General features: G+C 48.8%; 1 long non-coding RNA gene across 1 annotated transcript in view; it reads right to left on the reverse strand.

The window, feature by feature from the left end:
* Positions 1-19,215, reverse strand: part of LOC140213085 (uncharacterized) — a 38,384-nt gene that overhangs the window by 13,500 nt on the left and 5,669 nt on the right. The gene's annotated exons all lie outside the window — the stretch shown is intronic.

Consider the following 19,215-nt stretch of genomic DNA (forward strand, 5'->3'; position numbering starts at 1 on the left):
AATTGTGACCTAAACAGGCATATAGTATAATACTAGGTACTTGCCTATATTAAGAGAGAGAGAGAGAGAGAGACAACCCATGAAGAGGAAAGGCATGGAAGTCGCTCATACGAGCGTCTGGTTTGCTACCCTAGCTGTAGGTAAGGAAAAGGGGGAATAGAAAAAAGAAAGAGGGCGAGATTGAGGCGTGTGCAGCGTGTTTTTTTTTTACAGCTGTCTCAAAACCTTATAGCCCCGAGGAAAGAAGATTGAGGCTCACAGTATTTAATGTTTTAACCAGGTACGATGCTCCCATGCCTGGGGAGGGCGAATTCTGCATAAAGCATGCAGGTGATAAAACATGTGCCCGAAATACAGCTCGACAGTAATTCGCGATACAAAAAACCTATAACATACAGCTATACTTTATGCTCAGAACATCGCTTGACTACAACCATCTCGTTCAATCCACAAATACCACCACCAACAGCTGTCTCGTACTGCAGTAGCTAACATTATATACTGGAGACTTAAACTTGCCTGCTGTGTGTATATATAACTTTTAGAGAGCTTTCTTAGCTCATATTGTGCAATAATGGTCTTCAGCTGATGCAGCCACTCCCCTTCATAATGCCGTTGACCCGGAAGATATTATAAAAAAAGAAAGATATACGTACGATAGTCGCCACGATGAGCATGAATATGTTTTCGCGGTATTATTATACAAGCAATACAATTTAAAGTGATGCCAATAATATGGGCGCTTCAGGAAGAAACCTATTCATGCTCCTGAAACTGGCGACATGATCTTCATTAATGTTTGGAAGTTTACATGTTGTCTCCTACAACATCTGATTGCAGGTACTCAACGACGGTATCACCAGGTTTCTTGCTTATAGGTTTTTGTTTTGTTTTTTTTACCGAAGAATACGTTGGAGAACAAAACCACTTTGTGGTGATTTCGCTGGAAAAGAAGAAAGACAATAAAAAGTGGAAGTTACGTCTTCATGAAATCAGCGATTGGCCCACTGTGCTCTGTTCTTCTGTCTTGGTTTTTGCGCTGTTGCAGTTAAGAACTGTTACCCCCTTATGCAGTATGTTGGTCTCCCAAAGAAGAAGAAAATTGAGAACGCAGCGTACAATGGAATTCAATATGAACATTTTTGCCTTTGCAAGTCCTCCTTGGATGGCTACCGTAGAAAACGGTTCGAAGAGCATGGCGGGCGGACACCTCTGCGCCTGCAAAGGGTGCTCTGCCGCATTAACTCTCTTACTTAGGCAGAGCCGCACTCGCAAGACCTGCTTCTGCCGCCGCTTCTTTCCGACAGCTTCGCTACCAGCTGGGGAATTCCTGGCTACGGAGAGATAGGTAACACGCCGAGGCTTGGAAAAAGCGTGCCTGTTGTCGAACACACACTGGTGCAACTATTGGAAGAGCGCCATGGGCCTCCCCGCGCCGCTGCTGTATCTCCGCAGGACAGAGCGGGGCTTTTTAAATGACTCGAATCCGCTGGGAGCGGATCGAGTGAGTGGTCGTGGCTGCTTCACCACCGCCTCCCAAGCTCGGTCGGTTCCGGCGGGATGCGCTGGGAAATGAGCGCGCTTGCCTTTTTCGCGGCACCAAAGTGGTGCTGTGAGATGGTGGCGCGTGCACTGTAGCCCTTTCGCAGCGTGCCGCTGCAGCGACATTTATCTCAGCGGAAGGGACAAGGGAACAACCAGCCTCAACTGATGATTGCTCTCCAAGCGAGGCTTTGTTACGCGGGCACCGAGGCACCACTTGCAACTACTTCACGCAACACTGACGCTGACAGTGTTTGCTGGCAAGTGCAAGTAGAATGTCATTCAAGTGAACCACTCTCTGGCGACGACAGAATACTTGGAAAAGGGAAACAAAGGAAAGTTGCTAAAAACAACTTTAAGGAAATCTGTCCTTCTAGCAACCTTGTTGTTAAACTAGGGCATTCAATTTCAAAAAAGAGCTCTACAGGAGGAAAATAGGGCACACAATTGAATTGCCAGTTAATGCTTTAGTCTACAGTTGATGTGTGTAGTTCGTCATCATAAGGCAGGCAAAAGGAGGATTTCAAAATAGCATCTGTAATTAAAGAAAAAAACAGTGAATATATAAATATGCTTCATGATATTAGGGTTCGCCACTGGTAGTTATATATTTGTATATTATTTTATTGCACAAACTAATAAAACGTTGAAGATTAAGTCTCTCACAGTGTGTTTCAGACTGGCAGTTAAATATAAGCGTGTGTGGTGTCTGTTGGTTTTCTATGTCCTGTGTGTTTATAGCGCTCAAAGTTTTATAAAAATATAAGCAGTATACGGTGAATGCAAAAAAATGGCGCGAATTGGGTATCAGCTTACATGATGCCATGTCTTGCCGTTTTAATACACATTTTTCTAGGCTGCCTTCTTTACCTGCTGAGACCACACGCGTGTGATACATATGTATACTATAGCCATGTATAGGCATAGTTATAGAACCCAAGGCCCGTATTCACAGAAAAGTGCTTACACTAAAATGGTTCGTAAGAGAAGATTCCAGCCAATCGTTATGCCGGACATACTATTATGGTAAACCGTGGGACAATCGCAAACAGTATTTACGAACGAAAAGTTTTCTAAACGCGGCCCCAGATTCGCCACGTCGGCGTTGTACCTGACCCATAGAAGTCACGGTAATTGTGAACACTGTATGTTGGAGTGTCGTGTGCCCGCTACAGAGCGTAAATCTCTGAGGTACTTGAGCGTTGAGGCACTCTAAGTACTAGTGTCGACGACATGGCGTTACCGCACGGACGTTGGACAATCGAGAGTGAGGTGTCTCGGTTTTTCCCGAAGTTCCTAAGGGATGTGGGCTTACATTGTGATTGATAACGCTTAGCAAGCTCATTTGAGGGCGTTGTTAGGTCTGGAAAGTGGCCGGGCCGACGCGGCATCACAAGTTGCATGCTTGCGTCTTGTTCCGCTTCCCTGTTCACCCGTCCCGCTCTGAGCTTTTCTCAATGATGACGCACTGAACGACATAACTGTATAATTTACCTTTCTTAAGCTTCCCTGAAAGGCGGTGCACGGGCGGAGCAATTAAACCACACGTACGGGGAACTTATGTTCCCGCTTTATTTTTTTCAATAGTGTCTCTGTTCGTTTTTGTGTGTGGCGTGCGTGAGTGTTCTGCTCTGTTCTATTGTGGTCTTTGAAACGATCTCATAATACGTTGTTTGCTAAATATACAGGGTATTTCACCGAGCACTTTCAAAATTGTTTAAAGGTTGCCTGTGGCAGATAGCTCAATTCTAGTTTATGAGCCGGTCTACTCGAAGCGGCGGACACTACTTGCACAAAAAATTGAAATACAAAATCGACTAATAAACAAGAATGCACTAATTAACTTTTTAGCTAATTATCTTATGAGCCATATTGAAATTTACAAATTCTGGCAGTGGACTTTGCAAGGCGGATCCACTTGGAACGAATTCTCAGGACGACACCGTTTCGAGATGTAAATTCCCGAACTCTGCGGAGAAATGCATTGGCGTTCCAGTTACTTGTGTGCTTCAGTGCATGAAACGATGTTTTGTTAACAAATTAACTGGGACGCTAATGCATTTCTCCGCAAAGTTCGGGAATGTATATGTCGAAACTGGTAGCATCTTGAAAATTCGTTCCAAGTGGATCCGCCTTGCGAACTCCACGGCTAGAATTTGTAGGTTGCACTATGGGCCATAATGTAGTTAGTTAAAAAACTGAATTAGTGAATTTTTATTAGTTAGTCGATTTTGCATCTCAATTTCTTGTGCAAGTATTGTCCGCCGCTTCCAGTAGACCAGCTCATGAACTAGAATTGGGATATCTGCCACAGGCAACTCTCAAAGATTTTTGAAAGTGTTCGCTGAAACACTCTGTATACAGGGCGATCAGTCTGAAGTTTTATGGAATATTTAAAAGTCGCCTGTTGCTGATAGCATAATTCTAGTCCTTGAGCTGGATTATTCAGAGAGGCGGACATTACTTGCTCGAAAAATGGAAACAAATGCACAACTAATTAACAATAAATCACTAATTATCTTTCGAATTATTTACTTTACGGCACACTTTGCAGTTTACGCATTGTAGCCGATGAACTTGCAAGCCGTATCCACTTTGAATGAATTTCCAGAATGACGCCAGTTTCGAGATGTGCGCCATCAAACTTGCCGTAAAATGCACTGTTGTTCTACCTTTTTTTTTTTTTTTTTTCTCAGAAAACGCCCTTTTATGCACTGAAGCACGAAAGCAACTAGAAAGCCCATGTATATTGTCCCACACTTTGGGAAATAATATCTGGAAACTGATGTCATCCTGGAAATTAATTTCACGTGGATACGTCTTGCAAACTCCCCGGCTACATTTCGTAAATTGCAATGTGCCGTAAAGTAATTAAATAAAAAAAGTAAAATAGTGATATTGTGTTAATTAGTTGAATATGTGTTTCGATTTCTCGTGCTAGTAATGTCCGCCTCTTCGAATATTTCAGCTCAAGGACCAAAATTATGTTATCTGCAACAAGCGATTTTTAAAAATTCCGCAAAACTTAAAAATTATCACCCTGTATATGTATATATAGTTTTTTTTTTCTTTCATGGTATTTATTACAGTAGCAACAACCCGACAGTCACCAGTTGTGCATAGTCAGAAATGGAGGGCACAGTGAAAGTCACACAGAGAAAAGGCATCGTTCATACTGTGGGTAGAAAAGTTGGTATCACTTTAGAAGGGTGGTAAGGATAGGCACCTCACCAAAATGGGGTACCAGTCCGGCTGTGTATCAAATCCATCATAAACCTGCTTTATGTGTAGTGTCATTTGGATGAAATGTACCCTTGTAGGTACAACCGTTTCGGCGTTTGGGTCCATCATTCGCGTTTTCCACAAACTGTGCATTCTAATGAGAAAAAACATATCGAAAGGTGCACTATTATCAGAGGTCGGCAGCAGGTATCGCTCAGTGTGAGCGTTAATCTCAAAGACTTTTTTTAAAGTCCGTTGGAGGACATCCCAAAATAGTATGGCGTCGGTGCAGCTAATAAAACAATGTTCAATCGTCTCTGGCACGTCACAAAGGCGACAGTTAAGAGAAGAGACAAAGATGCCCTTTTTCTCTAGCCATGTCTTTACCGGTATGGTTTCACTATGAAGTTTATAAAAGAATGTTTTGCAGCAAGGGGATATATACATTTCACGAACTCGCTTTAGTACATCGTGACCTGGCCATTGAATGTACAGTGATCGGTAAAGTGGAGGCGGAAACAGCATGAACAGTAAATCTTTGTACACGTTTTACGCGACACAGAGTACAAGTATTCAGTGGAAAACGGAACTGTCAGGAAACGAACCACCAAGTAAACTTCTTGCATAAACCCCCACAAGCATAAACACGAAGAAAAACTGGAAGAGACAATTAAATCAGGTAACATTGCTCTAGTGCTCAATATTTATAAATATCCTTGGTACTATGACAAAATGATTAATATTAAGCAATATACGTATACTACTGTAAAGTGAAAAAAAAATTATGCAGATCCAACGCACATGCTGGAATCTGCGAAGGGAAGCCTTCGTCAATGGTTTACTTTAATGCCACAAAAAATGCGATGCGAACAATTGTCTTTGTCATCTATGCTATACGTTGTCTCATGCAATGTTTGTGTTTATGCGCCGTACCAGTCACGACTTTAATCTGACGCAATGTTTATGTTTACGTCCTACACCGTTCACAGTAGTCGTGATGCAAGCAGTAGTTCATGTGAACGCGCACAGTGAGACATCGACGCCGTAGTGTCACGAGGACGAAGGTGACTTCTGTTGAGGAAAATATGGTGAGGACCGATGTACGCTGAGGGAAGTGCGACGCGAACGACAATCGACAAGGGTTGACTGTTACGATTTTCACCGTTTCGTTCTTGCATTCATGAGCCAACGGATGCTGGCGCACACGCACATGTTTTTGCCCGAACGTGCTACGCGACGCAGTATTTAGCCACGGTCAAAGTTTCGCTAAGAGAGCGCGTCTAAAGTTTAGAGTTTTGCCCATAACGCCAAGCAGTGACGAAAAAGCTGACGCAATATAATGAGTAGTAAGCCTTAGACTGTTTCGTGCGGTGTTTGTTGGAGTGAGCATGCGCAAATGGCGAGCGAGTAATCCCCTTTCGGGAAGCAAAAGAAGTACGACTAGTATTCGTTTGCGGAAGTTGCACCTCCCAGTGGTGAAGTGGAAAGACTCGGCAATTCTTCCTCCTCTTAGCTATCCGTACTTTGCCACTTGTCTCCGCTAAAGTGACCTTTCAGCCTCTTACTGGTGGTTTCGTTCGGCTTCTGTGAAATTTACATTTGGGCTACACCCTTAATCGGCCTCACGTAGGCCCGGCACTCTCAAGCACTTCTGCACCGCCCTCCTAGGAAAAACGCGGTCAGTACATAAAATTCCCCTCCACCCCGAGGCGTGTATTGCAGTTAATATGCACTGCTAGTCAATGGCGCCGCACTAAGAAGGGTGCGAAATTCAAACTTTTTTTTTCTCGCCTAAAACAAAAATTACTCCGATGATGCTTTCACGAAAAAAAAATGTTAGGTGCCTGTTTATGGAATATGCAACTTTTGTTATCTTAAGTGAACCATTTCCATGCGGAATATACAGCTGAAAATGTGACACAATATCAATTTTTGCATTTTGGGGATCATTTTTCTTCAATATTTCGCGGTTGTAGCTTGACTAAACATTTGACGCAATAATTTTGACACAAGACCGCCAGAAATCGGTAACAAAACAACTGCGGATAAATCTAAAGATTTATAAAAAGCTAAGGAATGCCCAAAAATCGCCCCTTTGCCCACATTAGAAATATATGAAAAATAAGCTCGGGCCATGCAAAGGAGAGTGGATGGCAAAATACACGCTTTCTGAGGTATTGAAGCGATATTCCAGTTTTCTCTGAATGAACGTTCATATTTTGCAATATTTTGTGCATAATGTTTTGCATTTAAGGTAGAATTTGTATGGCGCTCAACTAGACAACATCTTTTTGCAGGCAACATATTTTGGAAGTGCATTTCTTTAAACCGAATAAATGCCCGCAATCTTTTTTAATAAATTGGTGAGGGTCGAGTTTTCGGTTAGTATGTTGGCGTGGAATGACCCAGCGACAAGGTTGTTTAACCCTTGCCACTGCTTTTAAATGGCATTCACACATTACAGCCTCCGAGATTTGGCAGAGCGTGTGGCTTGCCGTGGACGCCGCCAAATCTTGGAGGGCATGAACAGCTACTACGGCCTCTTTCTTAAAGCCTAAAGTGCCGAAAAAACCGAGGACGAATCCCTCAAACAGCTCACAATTGTCACAACTGTCGAAGCTTCGTGGCACATATCTTACGCAAATACAAGCATCAGCGTGAAAAAAAAAATGGACCAAGGAGTGCAGGACGATGACTTGATAGATCTGAAGCGAATGGCGCCCACTTCTACGAGCGCCGCCATATTATTTGTATATGTACACCTATTGTTGAATGCTAAATACCGAAAGTAGCGTACGCAAGCAAGAGCCCCAGCGTCGCTTACGCGTTTGCCAAGCAACCCTAACGCTACCACCAAGTCCGTGCGTTTTCTGCGATACATTTTACCAAAACTCTCTTGTATGTTGCAAATGTGCACTCATACCTGGCAATTGTACACTTCCTCATCATGCATGCGCAACGTTTAACCCCTATAATGCGTTAATTTTTCCTACACGATGCGAGCGGGTTCCTTCTTTCTCGGCGACACGGTTTTCCACAGTATATCTTCTCGTCGGCCGACATTTTTGCCACGCATTTTAGCACCACACACAGTTTTTACGAGCGCATATTGATGCTGATCAGCTGGTGGCTCAGGCGGAAAGCGTCGGTCTCAAGATTCACAGGTTAAGGCTGCGATTCCCGTCAAAATTTTGATTGCTTTATTGATTCATTACGTGATCAGAGGCTGAGGCCACGAATGCAGATATGAATACCGGCCGGCTTGCCCATCTCGAAATGCATTTGACGGGAAGTCCACCTAATGTTCCAGCGATGCGTCGCCTCTTCTACCGCTCACCTCCTCTCTTCTATCTGCATGCTCTCTCCACTTTCTTTCCCCGCCTGCTGTTAGTGCTAAATATCTGTAGCCGTCGAGCGTACTGGGGTGCAAAAAAAAAAGGAAAAGAAAAGGGACTCATGTCCAAAAATAAACGGTGCCCCATGGCCAGTCCAGCCGTCCTGACGTCACTAAATCTAGCGCGAAACGTGCGAAACGCATGTCGTCGAAGTGTGTCAACTCGGCACCTGCAGTTGGAAAAAGACCCGATAGGTCCAGTGTGGCACCGAGCACTCGCGGTGCTGTCAGCACTGCGAGAGGGCACAGTCGGTCGCGTTGCGCGGCTATTTCTACAGTAGCGGTAAATTTCAACGCCACGTATATGTTTCGTCGACGAAGCTTGAATCAGCAGGACCCTATTTTGATGGCCTATTCTGACCCCAATGGCTATTTCAGTCTACCTTATTTCGTGGTTGTGGCTAGGGGGTTATTTTCTTGGCTCTTTCATTAATGTTGTGGCTTCCGTCCTTCAATAGTAGGCAAAATCAGACTACGTAACCATCCACCGGACTCGACTACGTTTTACTTCTCGTTGCAACCATTCTGTTGCTCCAACAGACCAGCAGTTATACCCTTTACGCTTTACACGGTCTCTCCTCCGGTTAACCTCTCTGTATTTCCCATCTCATTGCTGTTTCTCACACTGTGGGCACACGCATGCGCCCTGCCTGCCCTTGGGAATGTCATCCGGAGCCGCTTTCGTTGTCTATATCAGTTCCACGTATGTTGTAAACGCAGGCGTCACGTAGCACTTGATCTTAGGAGCACAGCAATCGGCCAGTAAACCGTCCTGTGCTACTGCCTTGAGGCGTCAAAGGCTGCCAGAGTAGCAAAAAGAATAAAGGTAGCCAAATGGCTTGTTGTTTACGCGAGTAACAATTATATGGTTTATTTATTTATTCATTTGACGAGGTTGGAAATGCTGGCAACTCTCGGCTGTTGCGCAAATCTTGCATATCACAATGGACCGTATAACGTAAAACTATTCCAATATGTTTTTATTCCAATCTCCTGACGTCAAATTTGCGTAACCACTGACGCAACCATCGAGCGGTCACCCACAGGGTTGTCTGAACAAACCAATCAAATGCTCCCCTCGTTCATAGGAGGTCGCTTTTGTTTGCTTGAAAAACGAATAACATTGTCTGCACTGAAAGGCTTGTCTTATCTAATTGGCTCACCAGAGGCGAGGAGCATGCTCAAGTGGAGAGGGATTCGATGGGACCGAGCCACTGCACTGAATATTGACAACCGGATGAAAAGGAGACAAAGGAGAGGAAAGACAGGGAGGTTAGCCAGTGTAGGTACCGGCTGGCTACCCTGTGCTGGGGAAAGGGGTAAAGGGAATAAAAGGAGAAAGAAGAAGAAGAGGAAAAAAAAAAGAAAATTGACACAGTAACGCGAAACTACGCGCTACAACGTTCAGAGGCGGTCGCACAATTCACATGTCCTTAAAAACTTCAACAAAGCCCTTAAGGCCTTGAGTGCCGAAGCCCGTCTGGACCAGTGTCCTAGAGCTTTTTCCTCAGTAAAGGGGCGATTGTCCAGTTTTGCGAGAGCGGTCACGAGCACTTTTCTTCGCACTGCGTAACGGGGACAGTCACAAAGGAGGTGTTCAATCGTCTCCTCGCAGCCGCAGGTGTCACAAGTAGGGCTGTCGGCCATTCCAATGCGGAATGAATAGGAGTTTGTGAATGCCACGCCGAGCCACAGGCGGCACAGAAGTGTTGCTTCCGCTCGTGGCAACCCTGGTGGTAGGCGGAGTTGCAGACGTGGATCCAATTTGTGGAGACGTGCGTTCGTGAATGCACTGGTGTTCCACAGATTCTGTGTAAGCTCGCGGGCGAGGGAGCGAAGACTTGTGGCTGCATCTGTTCTTGACAGCGGTATGGGTGTAATCTGGGCACCATCATGAGCCGACCGGGCAGCGTCATCCGCACTGTCATTTCCTGAAATTCCACAGTGACCCGGTATCCACTGGTAGATGATGTTGTGTCCCTTGTTGATTGCGTGATGGTGGAGTAGTCGGATGTCTGCGACTAGTTGCTCATTTGGTCCATGGTTGAAAGGGGACATCAGACACTGAAGAGCTGCCTTTGAGTCACATAAGATGGACCATGAATGTGATGATTTGTGAACAATAAACTCCAGAGCAGCACGGATAGCTGCGAGTTCTGCAGCCGTCGATGATGTAATGTGAGATGTCTTGAACTTGAGTGTGACGCACTCTGCGGGAATCACCACTGCTCCAGCTGAACTATTAGAGGATACAGAACCGTCTGTGTAAACGTGGATGCGTCCTCTGTGCTGTTCATGTAGCACTGAAAGCACGGTTTGTTTGAGGGCGAAAGTTGACATCTCCGTTTTCCTTTTGATACCGGGAATAACAAGAAGAGCCTGGAGTGGATGGAGGCACCACAGCGGTTGAGATGGTCGTGCTGCAGGCGTGAAGTTCGACGGTAAAGTTCTATGGTTGGCGGCAATAATCTTGCTAAACGCTGAACGAGGTCGAGTGGCAGGAAGGGAGGCGAGATGATGCGATGGAAGTCGGGCGAAGTGCCTGATATGCATCCTTAAGGTGTCGACTTGAAGATACGTATTGATGGGGTGGTCATGCGCGATGGCTACTGTTGCTGCCGTGGACGCACATCTGGGAAGACCAAGGCAAATTCGCAGAGCTTGAGCTTGTACAGATTGGAGGGCACGGAGGTTGGTCTTGCCGGTCCCACCCAGTACAGGTAAGCTATAGCGCAGGAGACCAAGGAACAGTGCGTTATAGAGTTGGAGCATCGCACTCACAGACGCACCCCATGACTTTCCCGCAAGAAATCTGAGCACGTGGGTTATCATGACTAATTTCCTTTTTAGGTAGGAGATATGAGTACTCCAGGAAAGGTCTCGATCGATTATCACTCCTAGAAAGCGGTGCGTCTTTTCGTAGGAAATTGGCTGTCCATTAATTCTGATAACATACGGTTTCATTGCTTTACGCGTGAAAGCGACTATAGAGCACTTCTCGCAGGACAGCTCCAGACCTCGTGCTCGAAGATAACCTGATGTTAGTGTGGCCGCTTTTTGAAGTCTGGCGCGCACCTGAGGACGCGTCACTCCTGATGACCAAATGCATATATCGTCTGCATAGATCGACACATGGACGGATTCCGGAAGGGTATGAACCAGGTCGATGAGCACCAGGTTAAATAGAGTGGGGCTCAAGACTCCGCCTTGTGGTACGCCGCGGTAGGTGTTGCGTTGTGATGACGCACCGTCCTCTGTTTGCACAAAGAATGACCTGTCCTTCAAGAAGCTGGATATCCACCGAAATACAAGGCCGCCGAGGCCGACATCACCCAAGGCGTCCAGGATGGCTTGATGGGTTACGTTGTCATATGCGCCTTTAACATCCAGGAACATCGCCGCTGACAGTCTCCTGAGGCTTTTTTCGTGCTGAACAGACGAGACAAGATCTATGACGTTGTCTATAGAAGAGCGTCCGCGTCGAAAGCCTGCCATAGCGTCAGGATATAACTTGTAATGTTCTAGATACCACTCTAGACGCGTCAGCACCATCCTCTCCATCACCTTTCCCAGACAACTGGCCAGAGCAATGGGACGATAAGACGCCACGTCTAGGGGTGATTTACCTGGCTTGAGCAAAGGCACAAGGCGGCTAGACTTCCATGCAGCTGGAACTTCTCCTTCACGCCATGAATTATTGTACACGTCTAGAAGTGCATGCCGGGCTGTGTGACCGAGGTTTCCAATAGCTGTGTATGTCACCCCGTCAGGCCCAGGCGATGAGGAACGTCTGCACGCTGCCAACGCCGCCTGCAACTCCTCGATGGAAAACAAATTGTCCATACGAGAATCTCGCGAGATTGGAACATCACGGGGATCACGTGTAGCGAACGATGGCGGTAGACCAGCAACCTTGAAACAGAAGTCCTCCGCTACGTCGATCTCTCTGCGACCTTGATAGAGAGCCAGGCATTTGAAGGGGTGGCGTTGTTGCGGTGATGTTCGAAGACCACGCACTGTTCTCCAAATATGTGAGAGGGGTTTATGCGGATCAAGGGTATCACAGAAGGTTTTCCATCTTAGAGACTGCAGGGAGTTGATCCGACGCTGGATCTTCTTCTGTATGCGTCTCGCCTCCCTTAGGTCGTAGATGGACTTGGTGCGCCTGTACCTTCTTTCCGCGCGACGGCGGATTGCTCGAAGCCGCTCCAATTCTGCTTCGAATTCAGAAAATTTAGGAATAGGCCTAAAAGATCTTGTGGCTTCTTGAGCAGCGGCGTTAATTAGCTTCTCGATGTTGCCAGGCAGACAATCCTGGATCTCTTGGCTATTCTTCTCCATGAGCAACGTGTATTTAGGCCAGTCGATGTGATGAAGAACTGTAGTAGAGTGTGACTTGCGTATGCCGTCGATTTTAACATATGTTGGGACGTGGTCACTACCATGCGTTTCGTTGTCCGTGAACCATTTCACACTGGCACTGAGGCATCTTGAAACAAAAGTCAAGTCCAGGCAGCTGCTGTATGTCAATCCCCGCAGAAAGGTGGGACTGCCATCATTTAGGCAGCAGAGCTCATGATCCGACGCGAAGGATAGTACACGTCTTCCTCGACAGTCCATCTTTAAGCTTCCCCATAGCGGATGATGCGCATTGAAGTCGCCGGTAATAACCCATGGTCCAGGTGTCGCTGTTAAAATTGTACTTAGCCTTGCGCTGTCAAATCGACTCGAAGGTGAAATGTAGGCACCTATGAGCGTGAGTGCGACGTTCTTGCATTTTATAGTCAAACACACATACTGATTGTCGTCATCAGGTGCCACTGGGTGTAAAACATATGTGAAATCACATCTGATATAAACGATGACTTTGCTGCGGTCGGTACAGGTGGCAGACATGAAAGCTTCATATCCTGATAGGCGGATGGCGCTCTCAACGTTTGGTTCACAAAGGACGATTATTGGAAATTTGTTCTTAAAAACAAACGGACGAAAGTCCGAAATCCGCGATTTAATGCCTCTGACATTCCATTGGAAGATAGACGCTTCCTTGACTTCTCTAAGGAACGAATGTAGAGGAGCAGCCATGGTGCTTCCGGATGAAGCGGTTGGTGCCGGCGTCTGCTATTGGTCCACTTTCTCTTACTTAGCTTGCGGTGGCTCGTCGACAATCGCGGCGGCATGCAACGGAAGCTTAAGAATGACGCTAAAATGGATCCTCAGCAAAGAAGACTTGGCAGAACGAGGTCGTAAACGTGCCGAAAGTTCTCGAGAACGTTACACGGCCACGCAAAAAGTTTTATTACACGCAAATAAACCCATGCTCTCCGGCAGGGGCGAGTAGCCAGTGCCGGAGCAACCGGCGGCAGCCATCTTTTATTCCTTGCGGAACTTGGCAGCCTGCGGCTATTCAGAGAGAGAGAGAGAAGAAACTTTATTAATGAATGGCCGGCAGTTTCGTTGTGGTGGCCTCAGGTGGCGGCTCCAAGTCCTTGGACTCGGGCGGCATCTTTGGCTTGCCGGACGGCCCAGAGCTGGTCTGCCAACTCTGAACTTTTCAGAGCCGCCTCTCAGCGGTGGCGACGCCGATGGAGAAGGTCCCCGGCGGGCCCCGCAGCTGGGGCGGCGTCGGGGAGAAGCGAGCTCGAGGCTTCCCGTACTGTGGTAACGGCCGCGATTACGGACGCGTCGCGAACGGATGTGGTCCCATTACCGTGGTTGCCGGCACATTCCCACAGCATATGTCGCAGCGTTGCTCGCTGTCCGCAAGCTTTACAGGCATCTGTTGGATATAAACCTGGGTAGATGTGATGTAGGACCGCGGGGCTAGGGTAGCTGCCTGTCTGGAGCAAGCGTAATGTTACGGCCTCATTCCTATTTAACCTGTCGTGTGGTGGCGGGAATGTGCGTCTTTGGAGTCTGTAGTGTTGGGTGAGATCTCTGAACGTGGTCAGGCGATCGCCCCACGCCCATTGTGATTCTTGTTGCCGCATTTCTGTTGTAGTGTCCCGATCAGGCAGATCCGATGCCCCGCTCTCGGGGGCGGGGGCGGCGGCCACATAATCTGCGGCGGCTCGGCGTGTGAGACCTCGAGCCGTGGCGTGGGCCGCCTCGTTGCCCGCGAGCGGGACATCGGTGTGTGCCGGGGTCCAGAGGAGGAAGACTGTAGAATTTTGGGGTTGCGAGGGCGATGACGAGTCGCCGTCGTCATAAATTTGGAGTATGCGGACCGCTTCCCGCGAGACGCGACCGCGCGCGAAGCCGCGGATTGCTGCCTGCGAGTCGCTGATCACGATCGCAGCACTAGGCACCGTGGCCAGTGCTAGGGCTATTGCGGCTTCTTCGGCCGCCTCCGTGTGTCCCGTGGTCACTGTAGCGCTCGCGAGGCACTTTCCCGTGCGGTCTACAACCGCGATCGCGTGTGCGTTTTTCTCTCCTTCATATCGCGCAGCGTCTACGTACACCGCCTCGTTGCTGTTGCCAAACTTCTTCTGAAGGTCTCTTGCTCGTTTGTTGCGTCTCGCGGCGTGGTGCGTCGGGTGCATGTTTTTGGGAAGCGGCGGGATGATCAGGCGGTCGCGGACCGAGGCCTGAACCGCCATCTTTTCTCCATGCTGAGTGTGGTACGCGATGCCGAGTGCCTCGAGGATGCATCGACCTGTCTTTGAATGAGATAATCGTTCGTACTGCGCAATGTCGTGCGCCTCGATTAACTCGTCAAGTGAGTTGTGAAGCCCGAGCTCCAGAAACTTGTCGGTGCTCGCGTTGAGTGGAACGCCGACCGCCCTCTTAAAAACCTTTCGTATCATGCAATCGACCTTGTTTTTTTCGCACCCTATCCACTTAAGGTAGGGGGCAACATACGTTATGCGGCTTATCGCGTACGCCTGCACGAGACGGATCACGCAGTCTTCACGCATACCATTGCGTCTATTCGTGATGCGACGCAAGAGTCGGATCGTGTCATCTACCGAACGACGAAGTCTTCGCACCGTCTCTCCGTTATGGCCATTTGCCTGCAGGTGTAACCCCAGGATTCTAATTTTGTCTACGTGCGGTACGGGAGTACCATCTGCCAATATAATACGTATTTTGGAGTATTCCCGTTCTTCGTCGCTCAGGGTTTTACGACCTCTCCTTGTGGGTTTGTAGATTAACAGTTCGGACTTGGTAGCCGAGCACTCGAGGCCCGTTCCACGCAAGTAATTCTGGACCGCATCTACCCCTGCCTGTAGCGTTCGCTCGACGTGACCATCACATCCTCCCCCGGGAACCCAGAGGGTGATATCATCCGCGTATAGACTATGATGCAATCCTTCTACTTCTGTTAATTTCTCGGGTAGACCGAGTAGAACTAAATTAAAGAGTAATGGGGATATGACGGATCCTTGCGGCGTGCCGGACGGACCCGTCTCAAATTCCGGCGATTCCTCGTCGCCAACGACGATGCATGCACGCCTGCACGCGAGGAAATCTCTAACGTAATTATACGTTCTTTGGTCAAGTCCTAACGTTATAATTGTTTTTAAGATTGCTTCGTGTTTAACGTTATCGAAGGCCTTTTTAATATCTAGGCCGAGGATTGCCTTAGTGGAGCTGGTAGTGTCGTCTACGATCTGGTGTTTAAGCTGAAGCAATACGTCCTGTGAGGAGAGGTTGCGGCGGAATCCTAGCATGGTGTGCGGGAACGCGTCACGATCTTCGAGAAAGTCGGTCACGCGGGTGAGAACTGCGTGTTCCATGACTTTTCCAACGCAAGACGTTAGCGAAATCGGTCTTAGATTATCGAGGGTAACTTGCTTGCCGGGTTTTGGAATCATGATAACGCGGGCCCGTTTCCACGCTTCGGGAAGGGAGCCCCCTCGCCAGCACTCGTTGACGTAGGTCGCGAGGCGGGAGATCGACTCGTCGTCTAGGTTACGGAGAGTCTTGTTGGTAACCCGGTCCGGGCCGGGCGCCGATCGGGTGTTTAGTTCGAACAGGGCTATCCGAATTTCTGCTTCGCTAAATTCCGCGTCCAATTTCTCGTTTGCGACGCCGTCGTATTCAGCATGTTGGATGCTTTCGGCCTTCTTAAAGTAACGATCACGTATTGCGTCGAAGAAGTTATCACCTTTGTAATCTCTTACTAGTCTACGAGTCTTGTGGCCTTGAGCGGCCCTAGTTTCCTCCGGATCTAATAGGTGCCGAAAGAGGCGCCAAGCGCTCGCCCCGGCCATCTGCCTCTCGAGGCCGTTGCACGTGTCTTCCCACTGTGCCCTGGATACCTGGAGTGCGTGTTCTTCGATCTCTCTGTCTAATTGTGCTATGCGTTTGCGCAAAGCCTTATTGTGTCTTTGACATTTCCATCTCTTTAGAATTGCTCGCTTTGCTTCCCACATGTGTAGCAGCCTGCTGTCAATTATCTCAAGGTTCGCCTCGGGCGGAACTTCGCTCGTTGCCGCGTCTACATCCCTTCTGAGCGTCTCGGTCCACTTGTCTATGTCCGTAATCGGCTCGTCGCCTCGCCCCGCTTCTTCTCGTTTCTTGCGGAACGTGTCCCACTTCACAAGTTTGAGTTTACGGCCTTTGCTTACAGGGTTAGTCTCACGACCGCTCGGGCCCGTGCCTATCGTCATCTCGATCAGCATGTGGTCACTTCCTAAATCTTCTTGCGTGTTTTGCCAGTGCGCTGTGGTTACATTCGAAACGAACGCGAGGTCAGGTAGCGTGTCGACACTCACGCTGTTCCCTCTGCGTGTAGGATCGGCGGGATTCGCGATCAGTTCAAGCCCCTGGTCTTGCGAGTCTTCCCAAAGGTGTTTGCCTTTGGGTGTTTCTCGGGCGTAGCCCCAGGCTCCGTGGGGCGCATTAAAGTCGCCCGCAACAACTAGAGGCTCGCCGCCGGAAGCCACGCGCGCGCCCCGGAGCAGGTCCCCGAAGCGGTGCTGCAGCGTGGGTTTACTGTACACGTTAAGGACGAAGAGTCCGCAGCCACTCTTAGGAATTATTTCTACGAATACGTGAGGCATCTTTACGGAGGGAAGTTCGCGCTGCGCTACAGTGACGTTACGCCGAACGAGCACGGCGGCGACCGGCAACGGGCGGGGCGGGGGCGACGGCCGGCGCGCCACCACCACCCCTGGCCCAGCGCCATCTGCCACGTGGGGTGTAGACCGTTTCCTTCTTTGCCTGTTGTCCGTCGCGGTCGCATCTATGGCTTTGTAGCCAGCTAGTTTGACCGGATAGTTTGTCTCCTGTAAAAGAATTATGTCCGGTTTCGTCTCGCGGCTGCGTATGAATTGCTGGAGATTAGCGCGCTTCCTCCTGTAGCCCCGGCAGTTCCACTGCCAGATGGTGTATTGTTGTTGTTTCCGAGTGTTAGTGTGGTTCGTTGCGTGTGTAGCCATGATGATGCCTGTGTTTAATTTAACCCGTCGCCATCGAGGCGACTTGGTTGCTGCTGCGGTTGTGTCTCTACGTCTGTGAGCGTGCTTTGCTGCGGCTGATTGTGTTGTTGTTGTCTAGAGTACGGCTTGCTCATCGTTCTTATTGGTCTACCCGTAGCTGGCGGCAGCCTCGCTTCTATGTCGTCTATGCGCGTCAAGTGCGCGGCGAGCATTTGTGTTATTTGCTCAGAGAGCTTAGCCACCGCGTTATTAAACATTTCGTTCATATGTGCCGTCTGTTTTGCAAAACGTTCCTCGAGGCTCTTCTCGATGCTGTCTACTCGTTTCTCTAATTTCTCGTAACGGCCGCATGGCTGTTTGGTGTCGGGTCTTGCGGGATCTAGTGCGATCCTTTTCGCGGTAACTGGACGATTAACCCGTTCATCCGCCGTCTCCATCGAGCTACCCTCGTCATCCGTGTCCAACCCGGCCGGCTCAGGCCGAGATGGAGTCGGTGATCGAGGCACCGAGGATGGCGGCATCGTCGTGTTACGTTGCTGTGGTTGCTGCGATTGTGGAGGCTCGCTTTTCAATTTGAAATTTTCCTCTCTAAGGAGCGCGTTTTCGCGTTTAAGCTCGGCAATCATCGATTCTAATGGTTCTAGGCGTTGTCGTAGTACTCGCTCTATCGCTCGCTCGAGCTCGTTCCTACCGCCGCCTCCGACGGCGGGCCCGCCAGGGCGTCCCACCGGAGCGCCTCCGCCGCCGGGAGAAGCGGCGACAGCCGCCCAGCTCACCTGTTGCCCAGTGTTCCTGTGACCTCATTTTCATTTTCATTCATTTTTGTTCGGCATATTAATGCACCTTTAACGCGTACACGTCACTTTGACACAGTAACTTTTTGCGGTTTTGTGACATCGCGTGAGAGGCAAGTGAAGTGGGCGCAGCCCGAAAGCTTTTCACAAATAGCCGAGGGCTAATGGCGAAAAGGCGTCGAATCCGAAATAACTATTTTTGTTTTGTTCGGTCAAATTATGCATAATCAGTGTGTACATGTCATATCAGAGGGGGAGCTATCGCTGTTTTCGTGACGTCGCGGGACAGACAGGTGAAGTGGGGGAGGTCCAAAAAAGTTTTTGACCAATCGCGGTGGACTGACTGCAGAATTGGACTAGAAAAGTTTGTATTAGTTTTACGTTATAGCGCGCAATAATATACTTTGGGGCTAGTTGGTTCACGATCACAAACACACGTGAGCTTGTATGTGCCTGCGCATGCGTGAGAGAGAGAGAGAGAGAGCGTGTGCGTGGAAAAACAATATTCTTGCAAAAATGTCTTTGTTGTTGCAAACAATATATAGAAATCACGCATGCAATGATATAGTATAGTGCATTATGTCAAACTGTCAAGGCATCGGCGCGTCGGGCCGCCTCCTGCCCAGTGTTCTGCGCACGGCCCGAACAGCGGGCGAACAACTGCGCACCGTGCTTCAACGGCGCGCCGGCGGGCACAACCAAGCGGAGGCGCTGCCGTTCCCCCAAGCCGCCGAGCACCGCCTTCCGGCGGCCCGAGTGAAGTTTGTGCGCCAAAGCGAGGTGCGCTCCCTGCGTCGATGAAGCGGCCGCTGCGAGGGGTCGTCGGAGCACGTGCTGCCGCTGCGAGCAACCCTGCGAGCGGCGCCCGTCCGCTGTT

This window comes from Dermacentor andersoni, chromosome 1, assembly GCF_023375885.2.
Source record: "Dermacentor andersoni chromosome 1, qqDerAnde1_hic_scaffold, whole genome shotgun sequence".
Taxonomy (NCBI): domain Eukaryota; kingdom Metazoa; phylum Arthropoda; class Arachnida; order Ixodida; family Ixodidae; genus Dermacentor; species Dermacentor andersoni.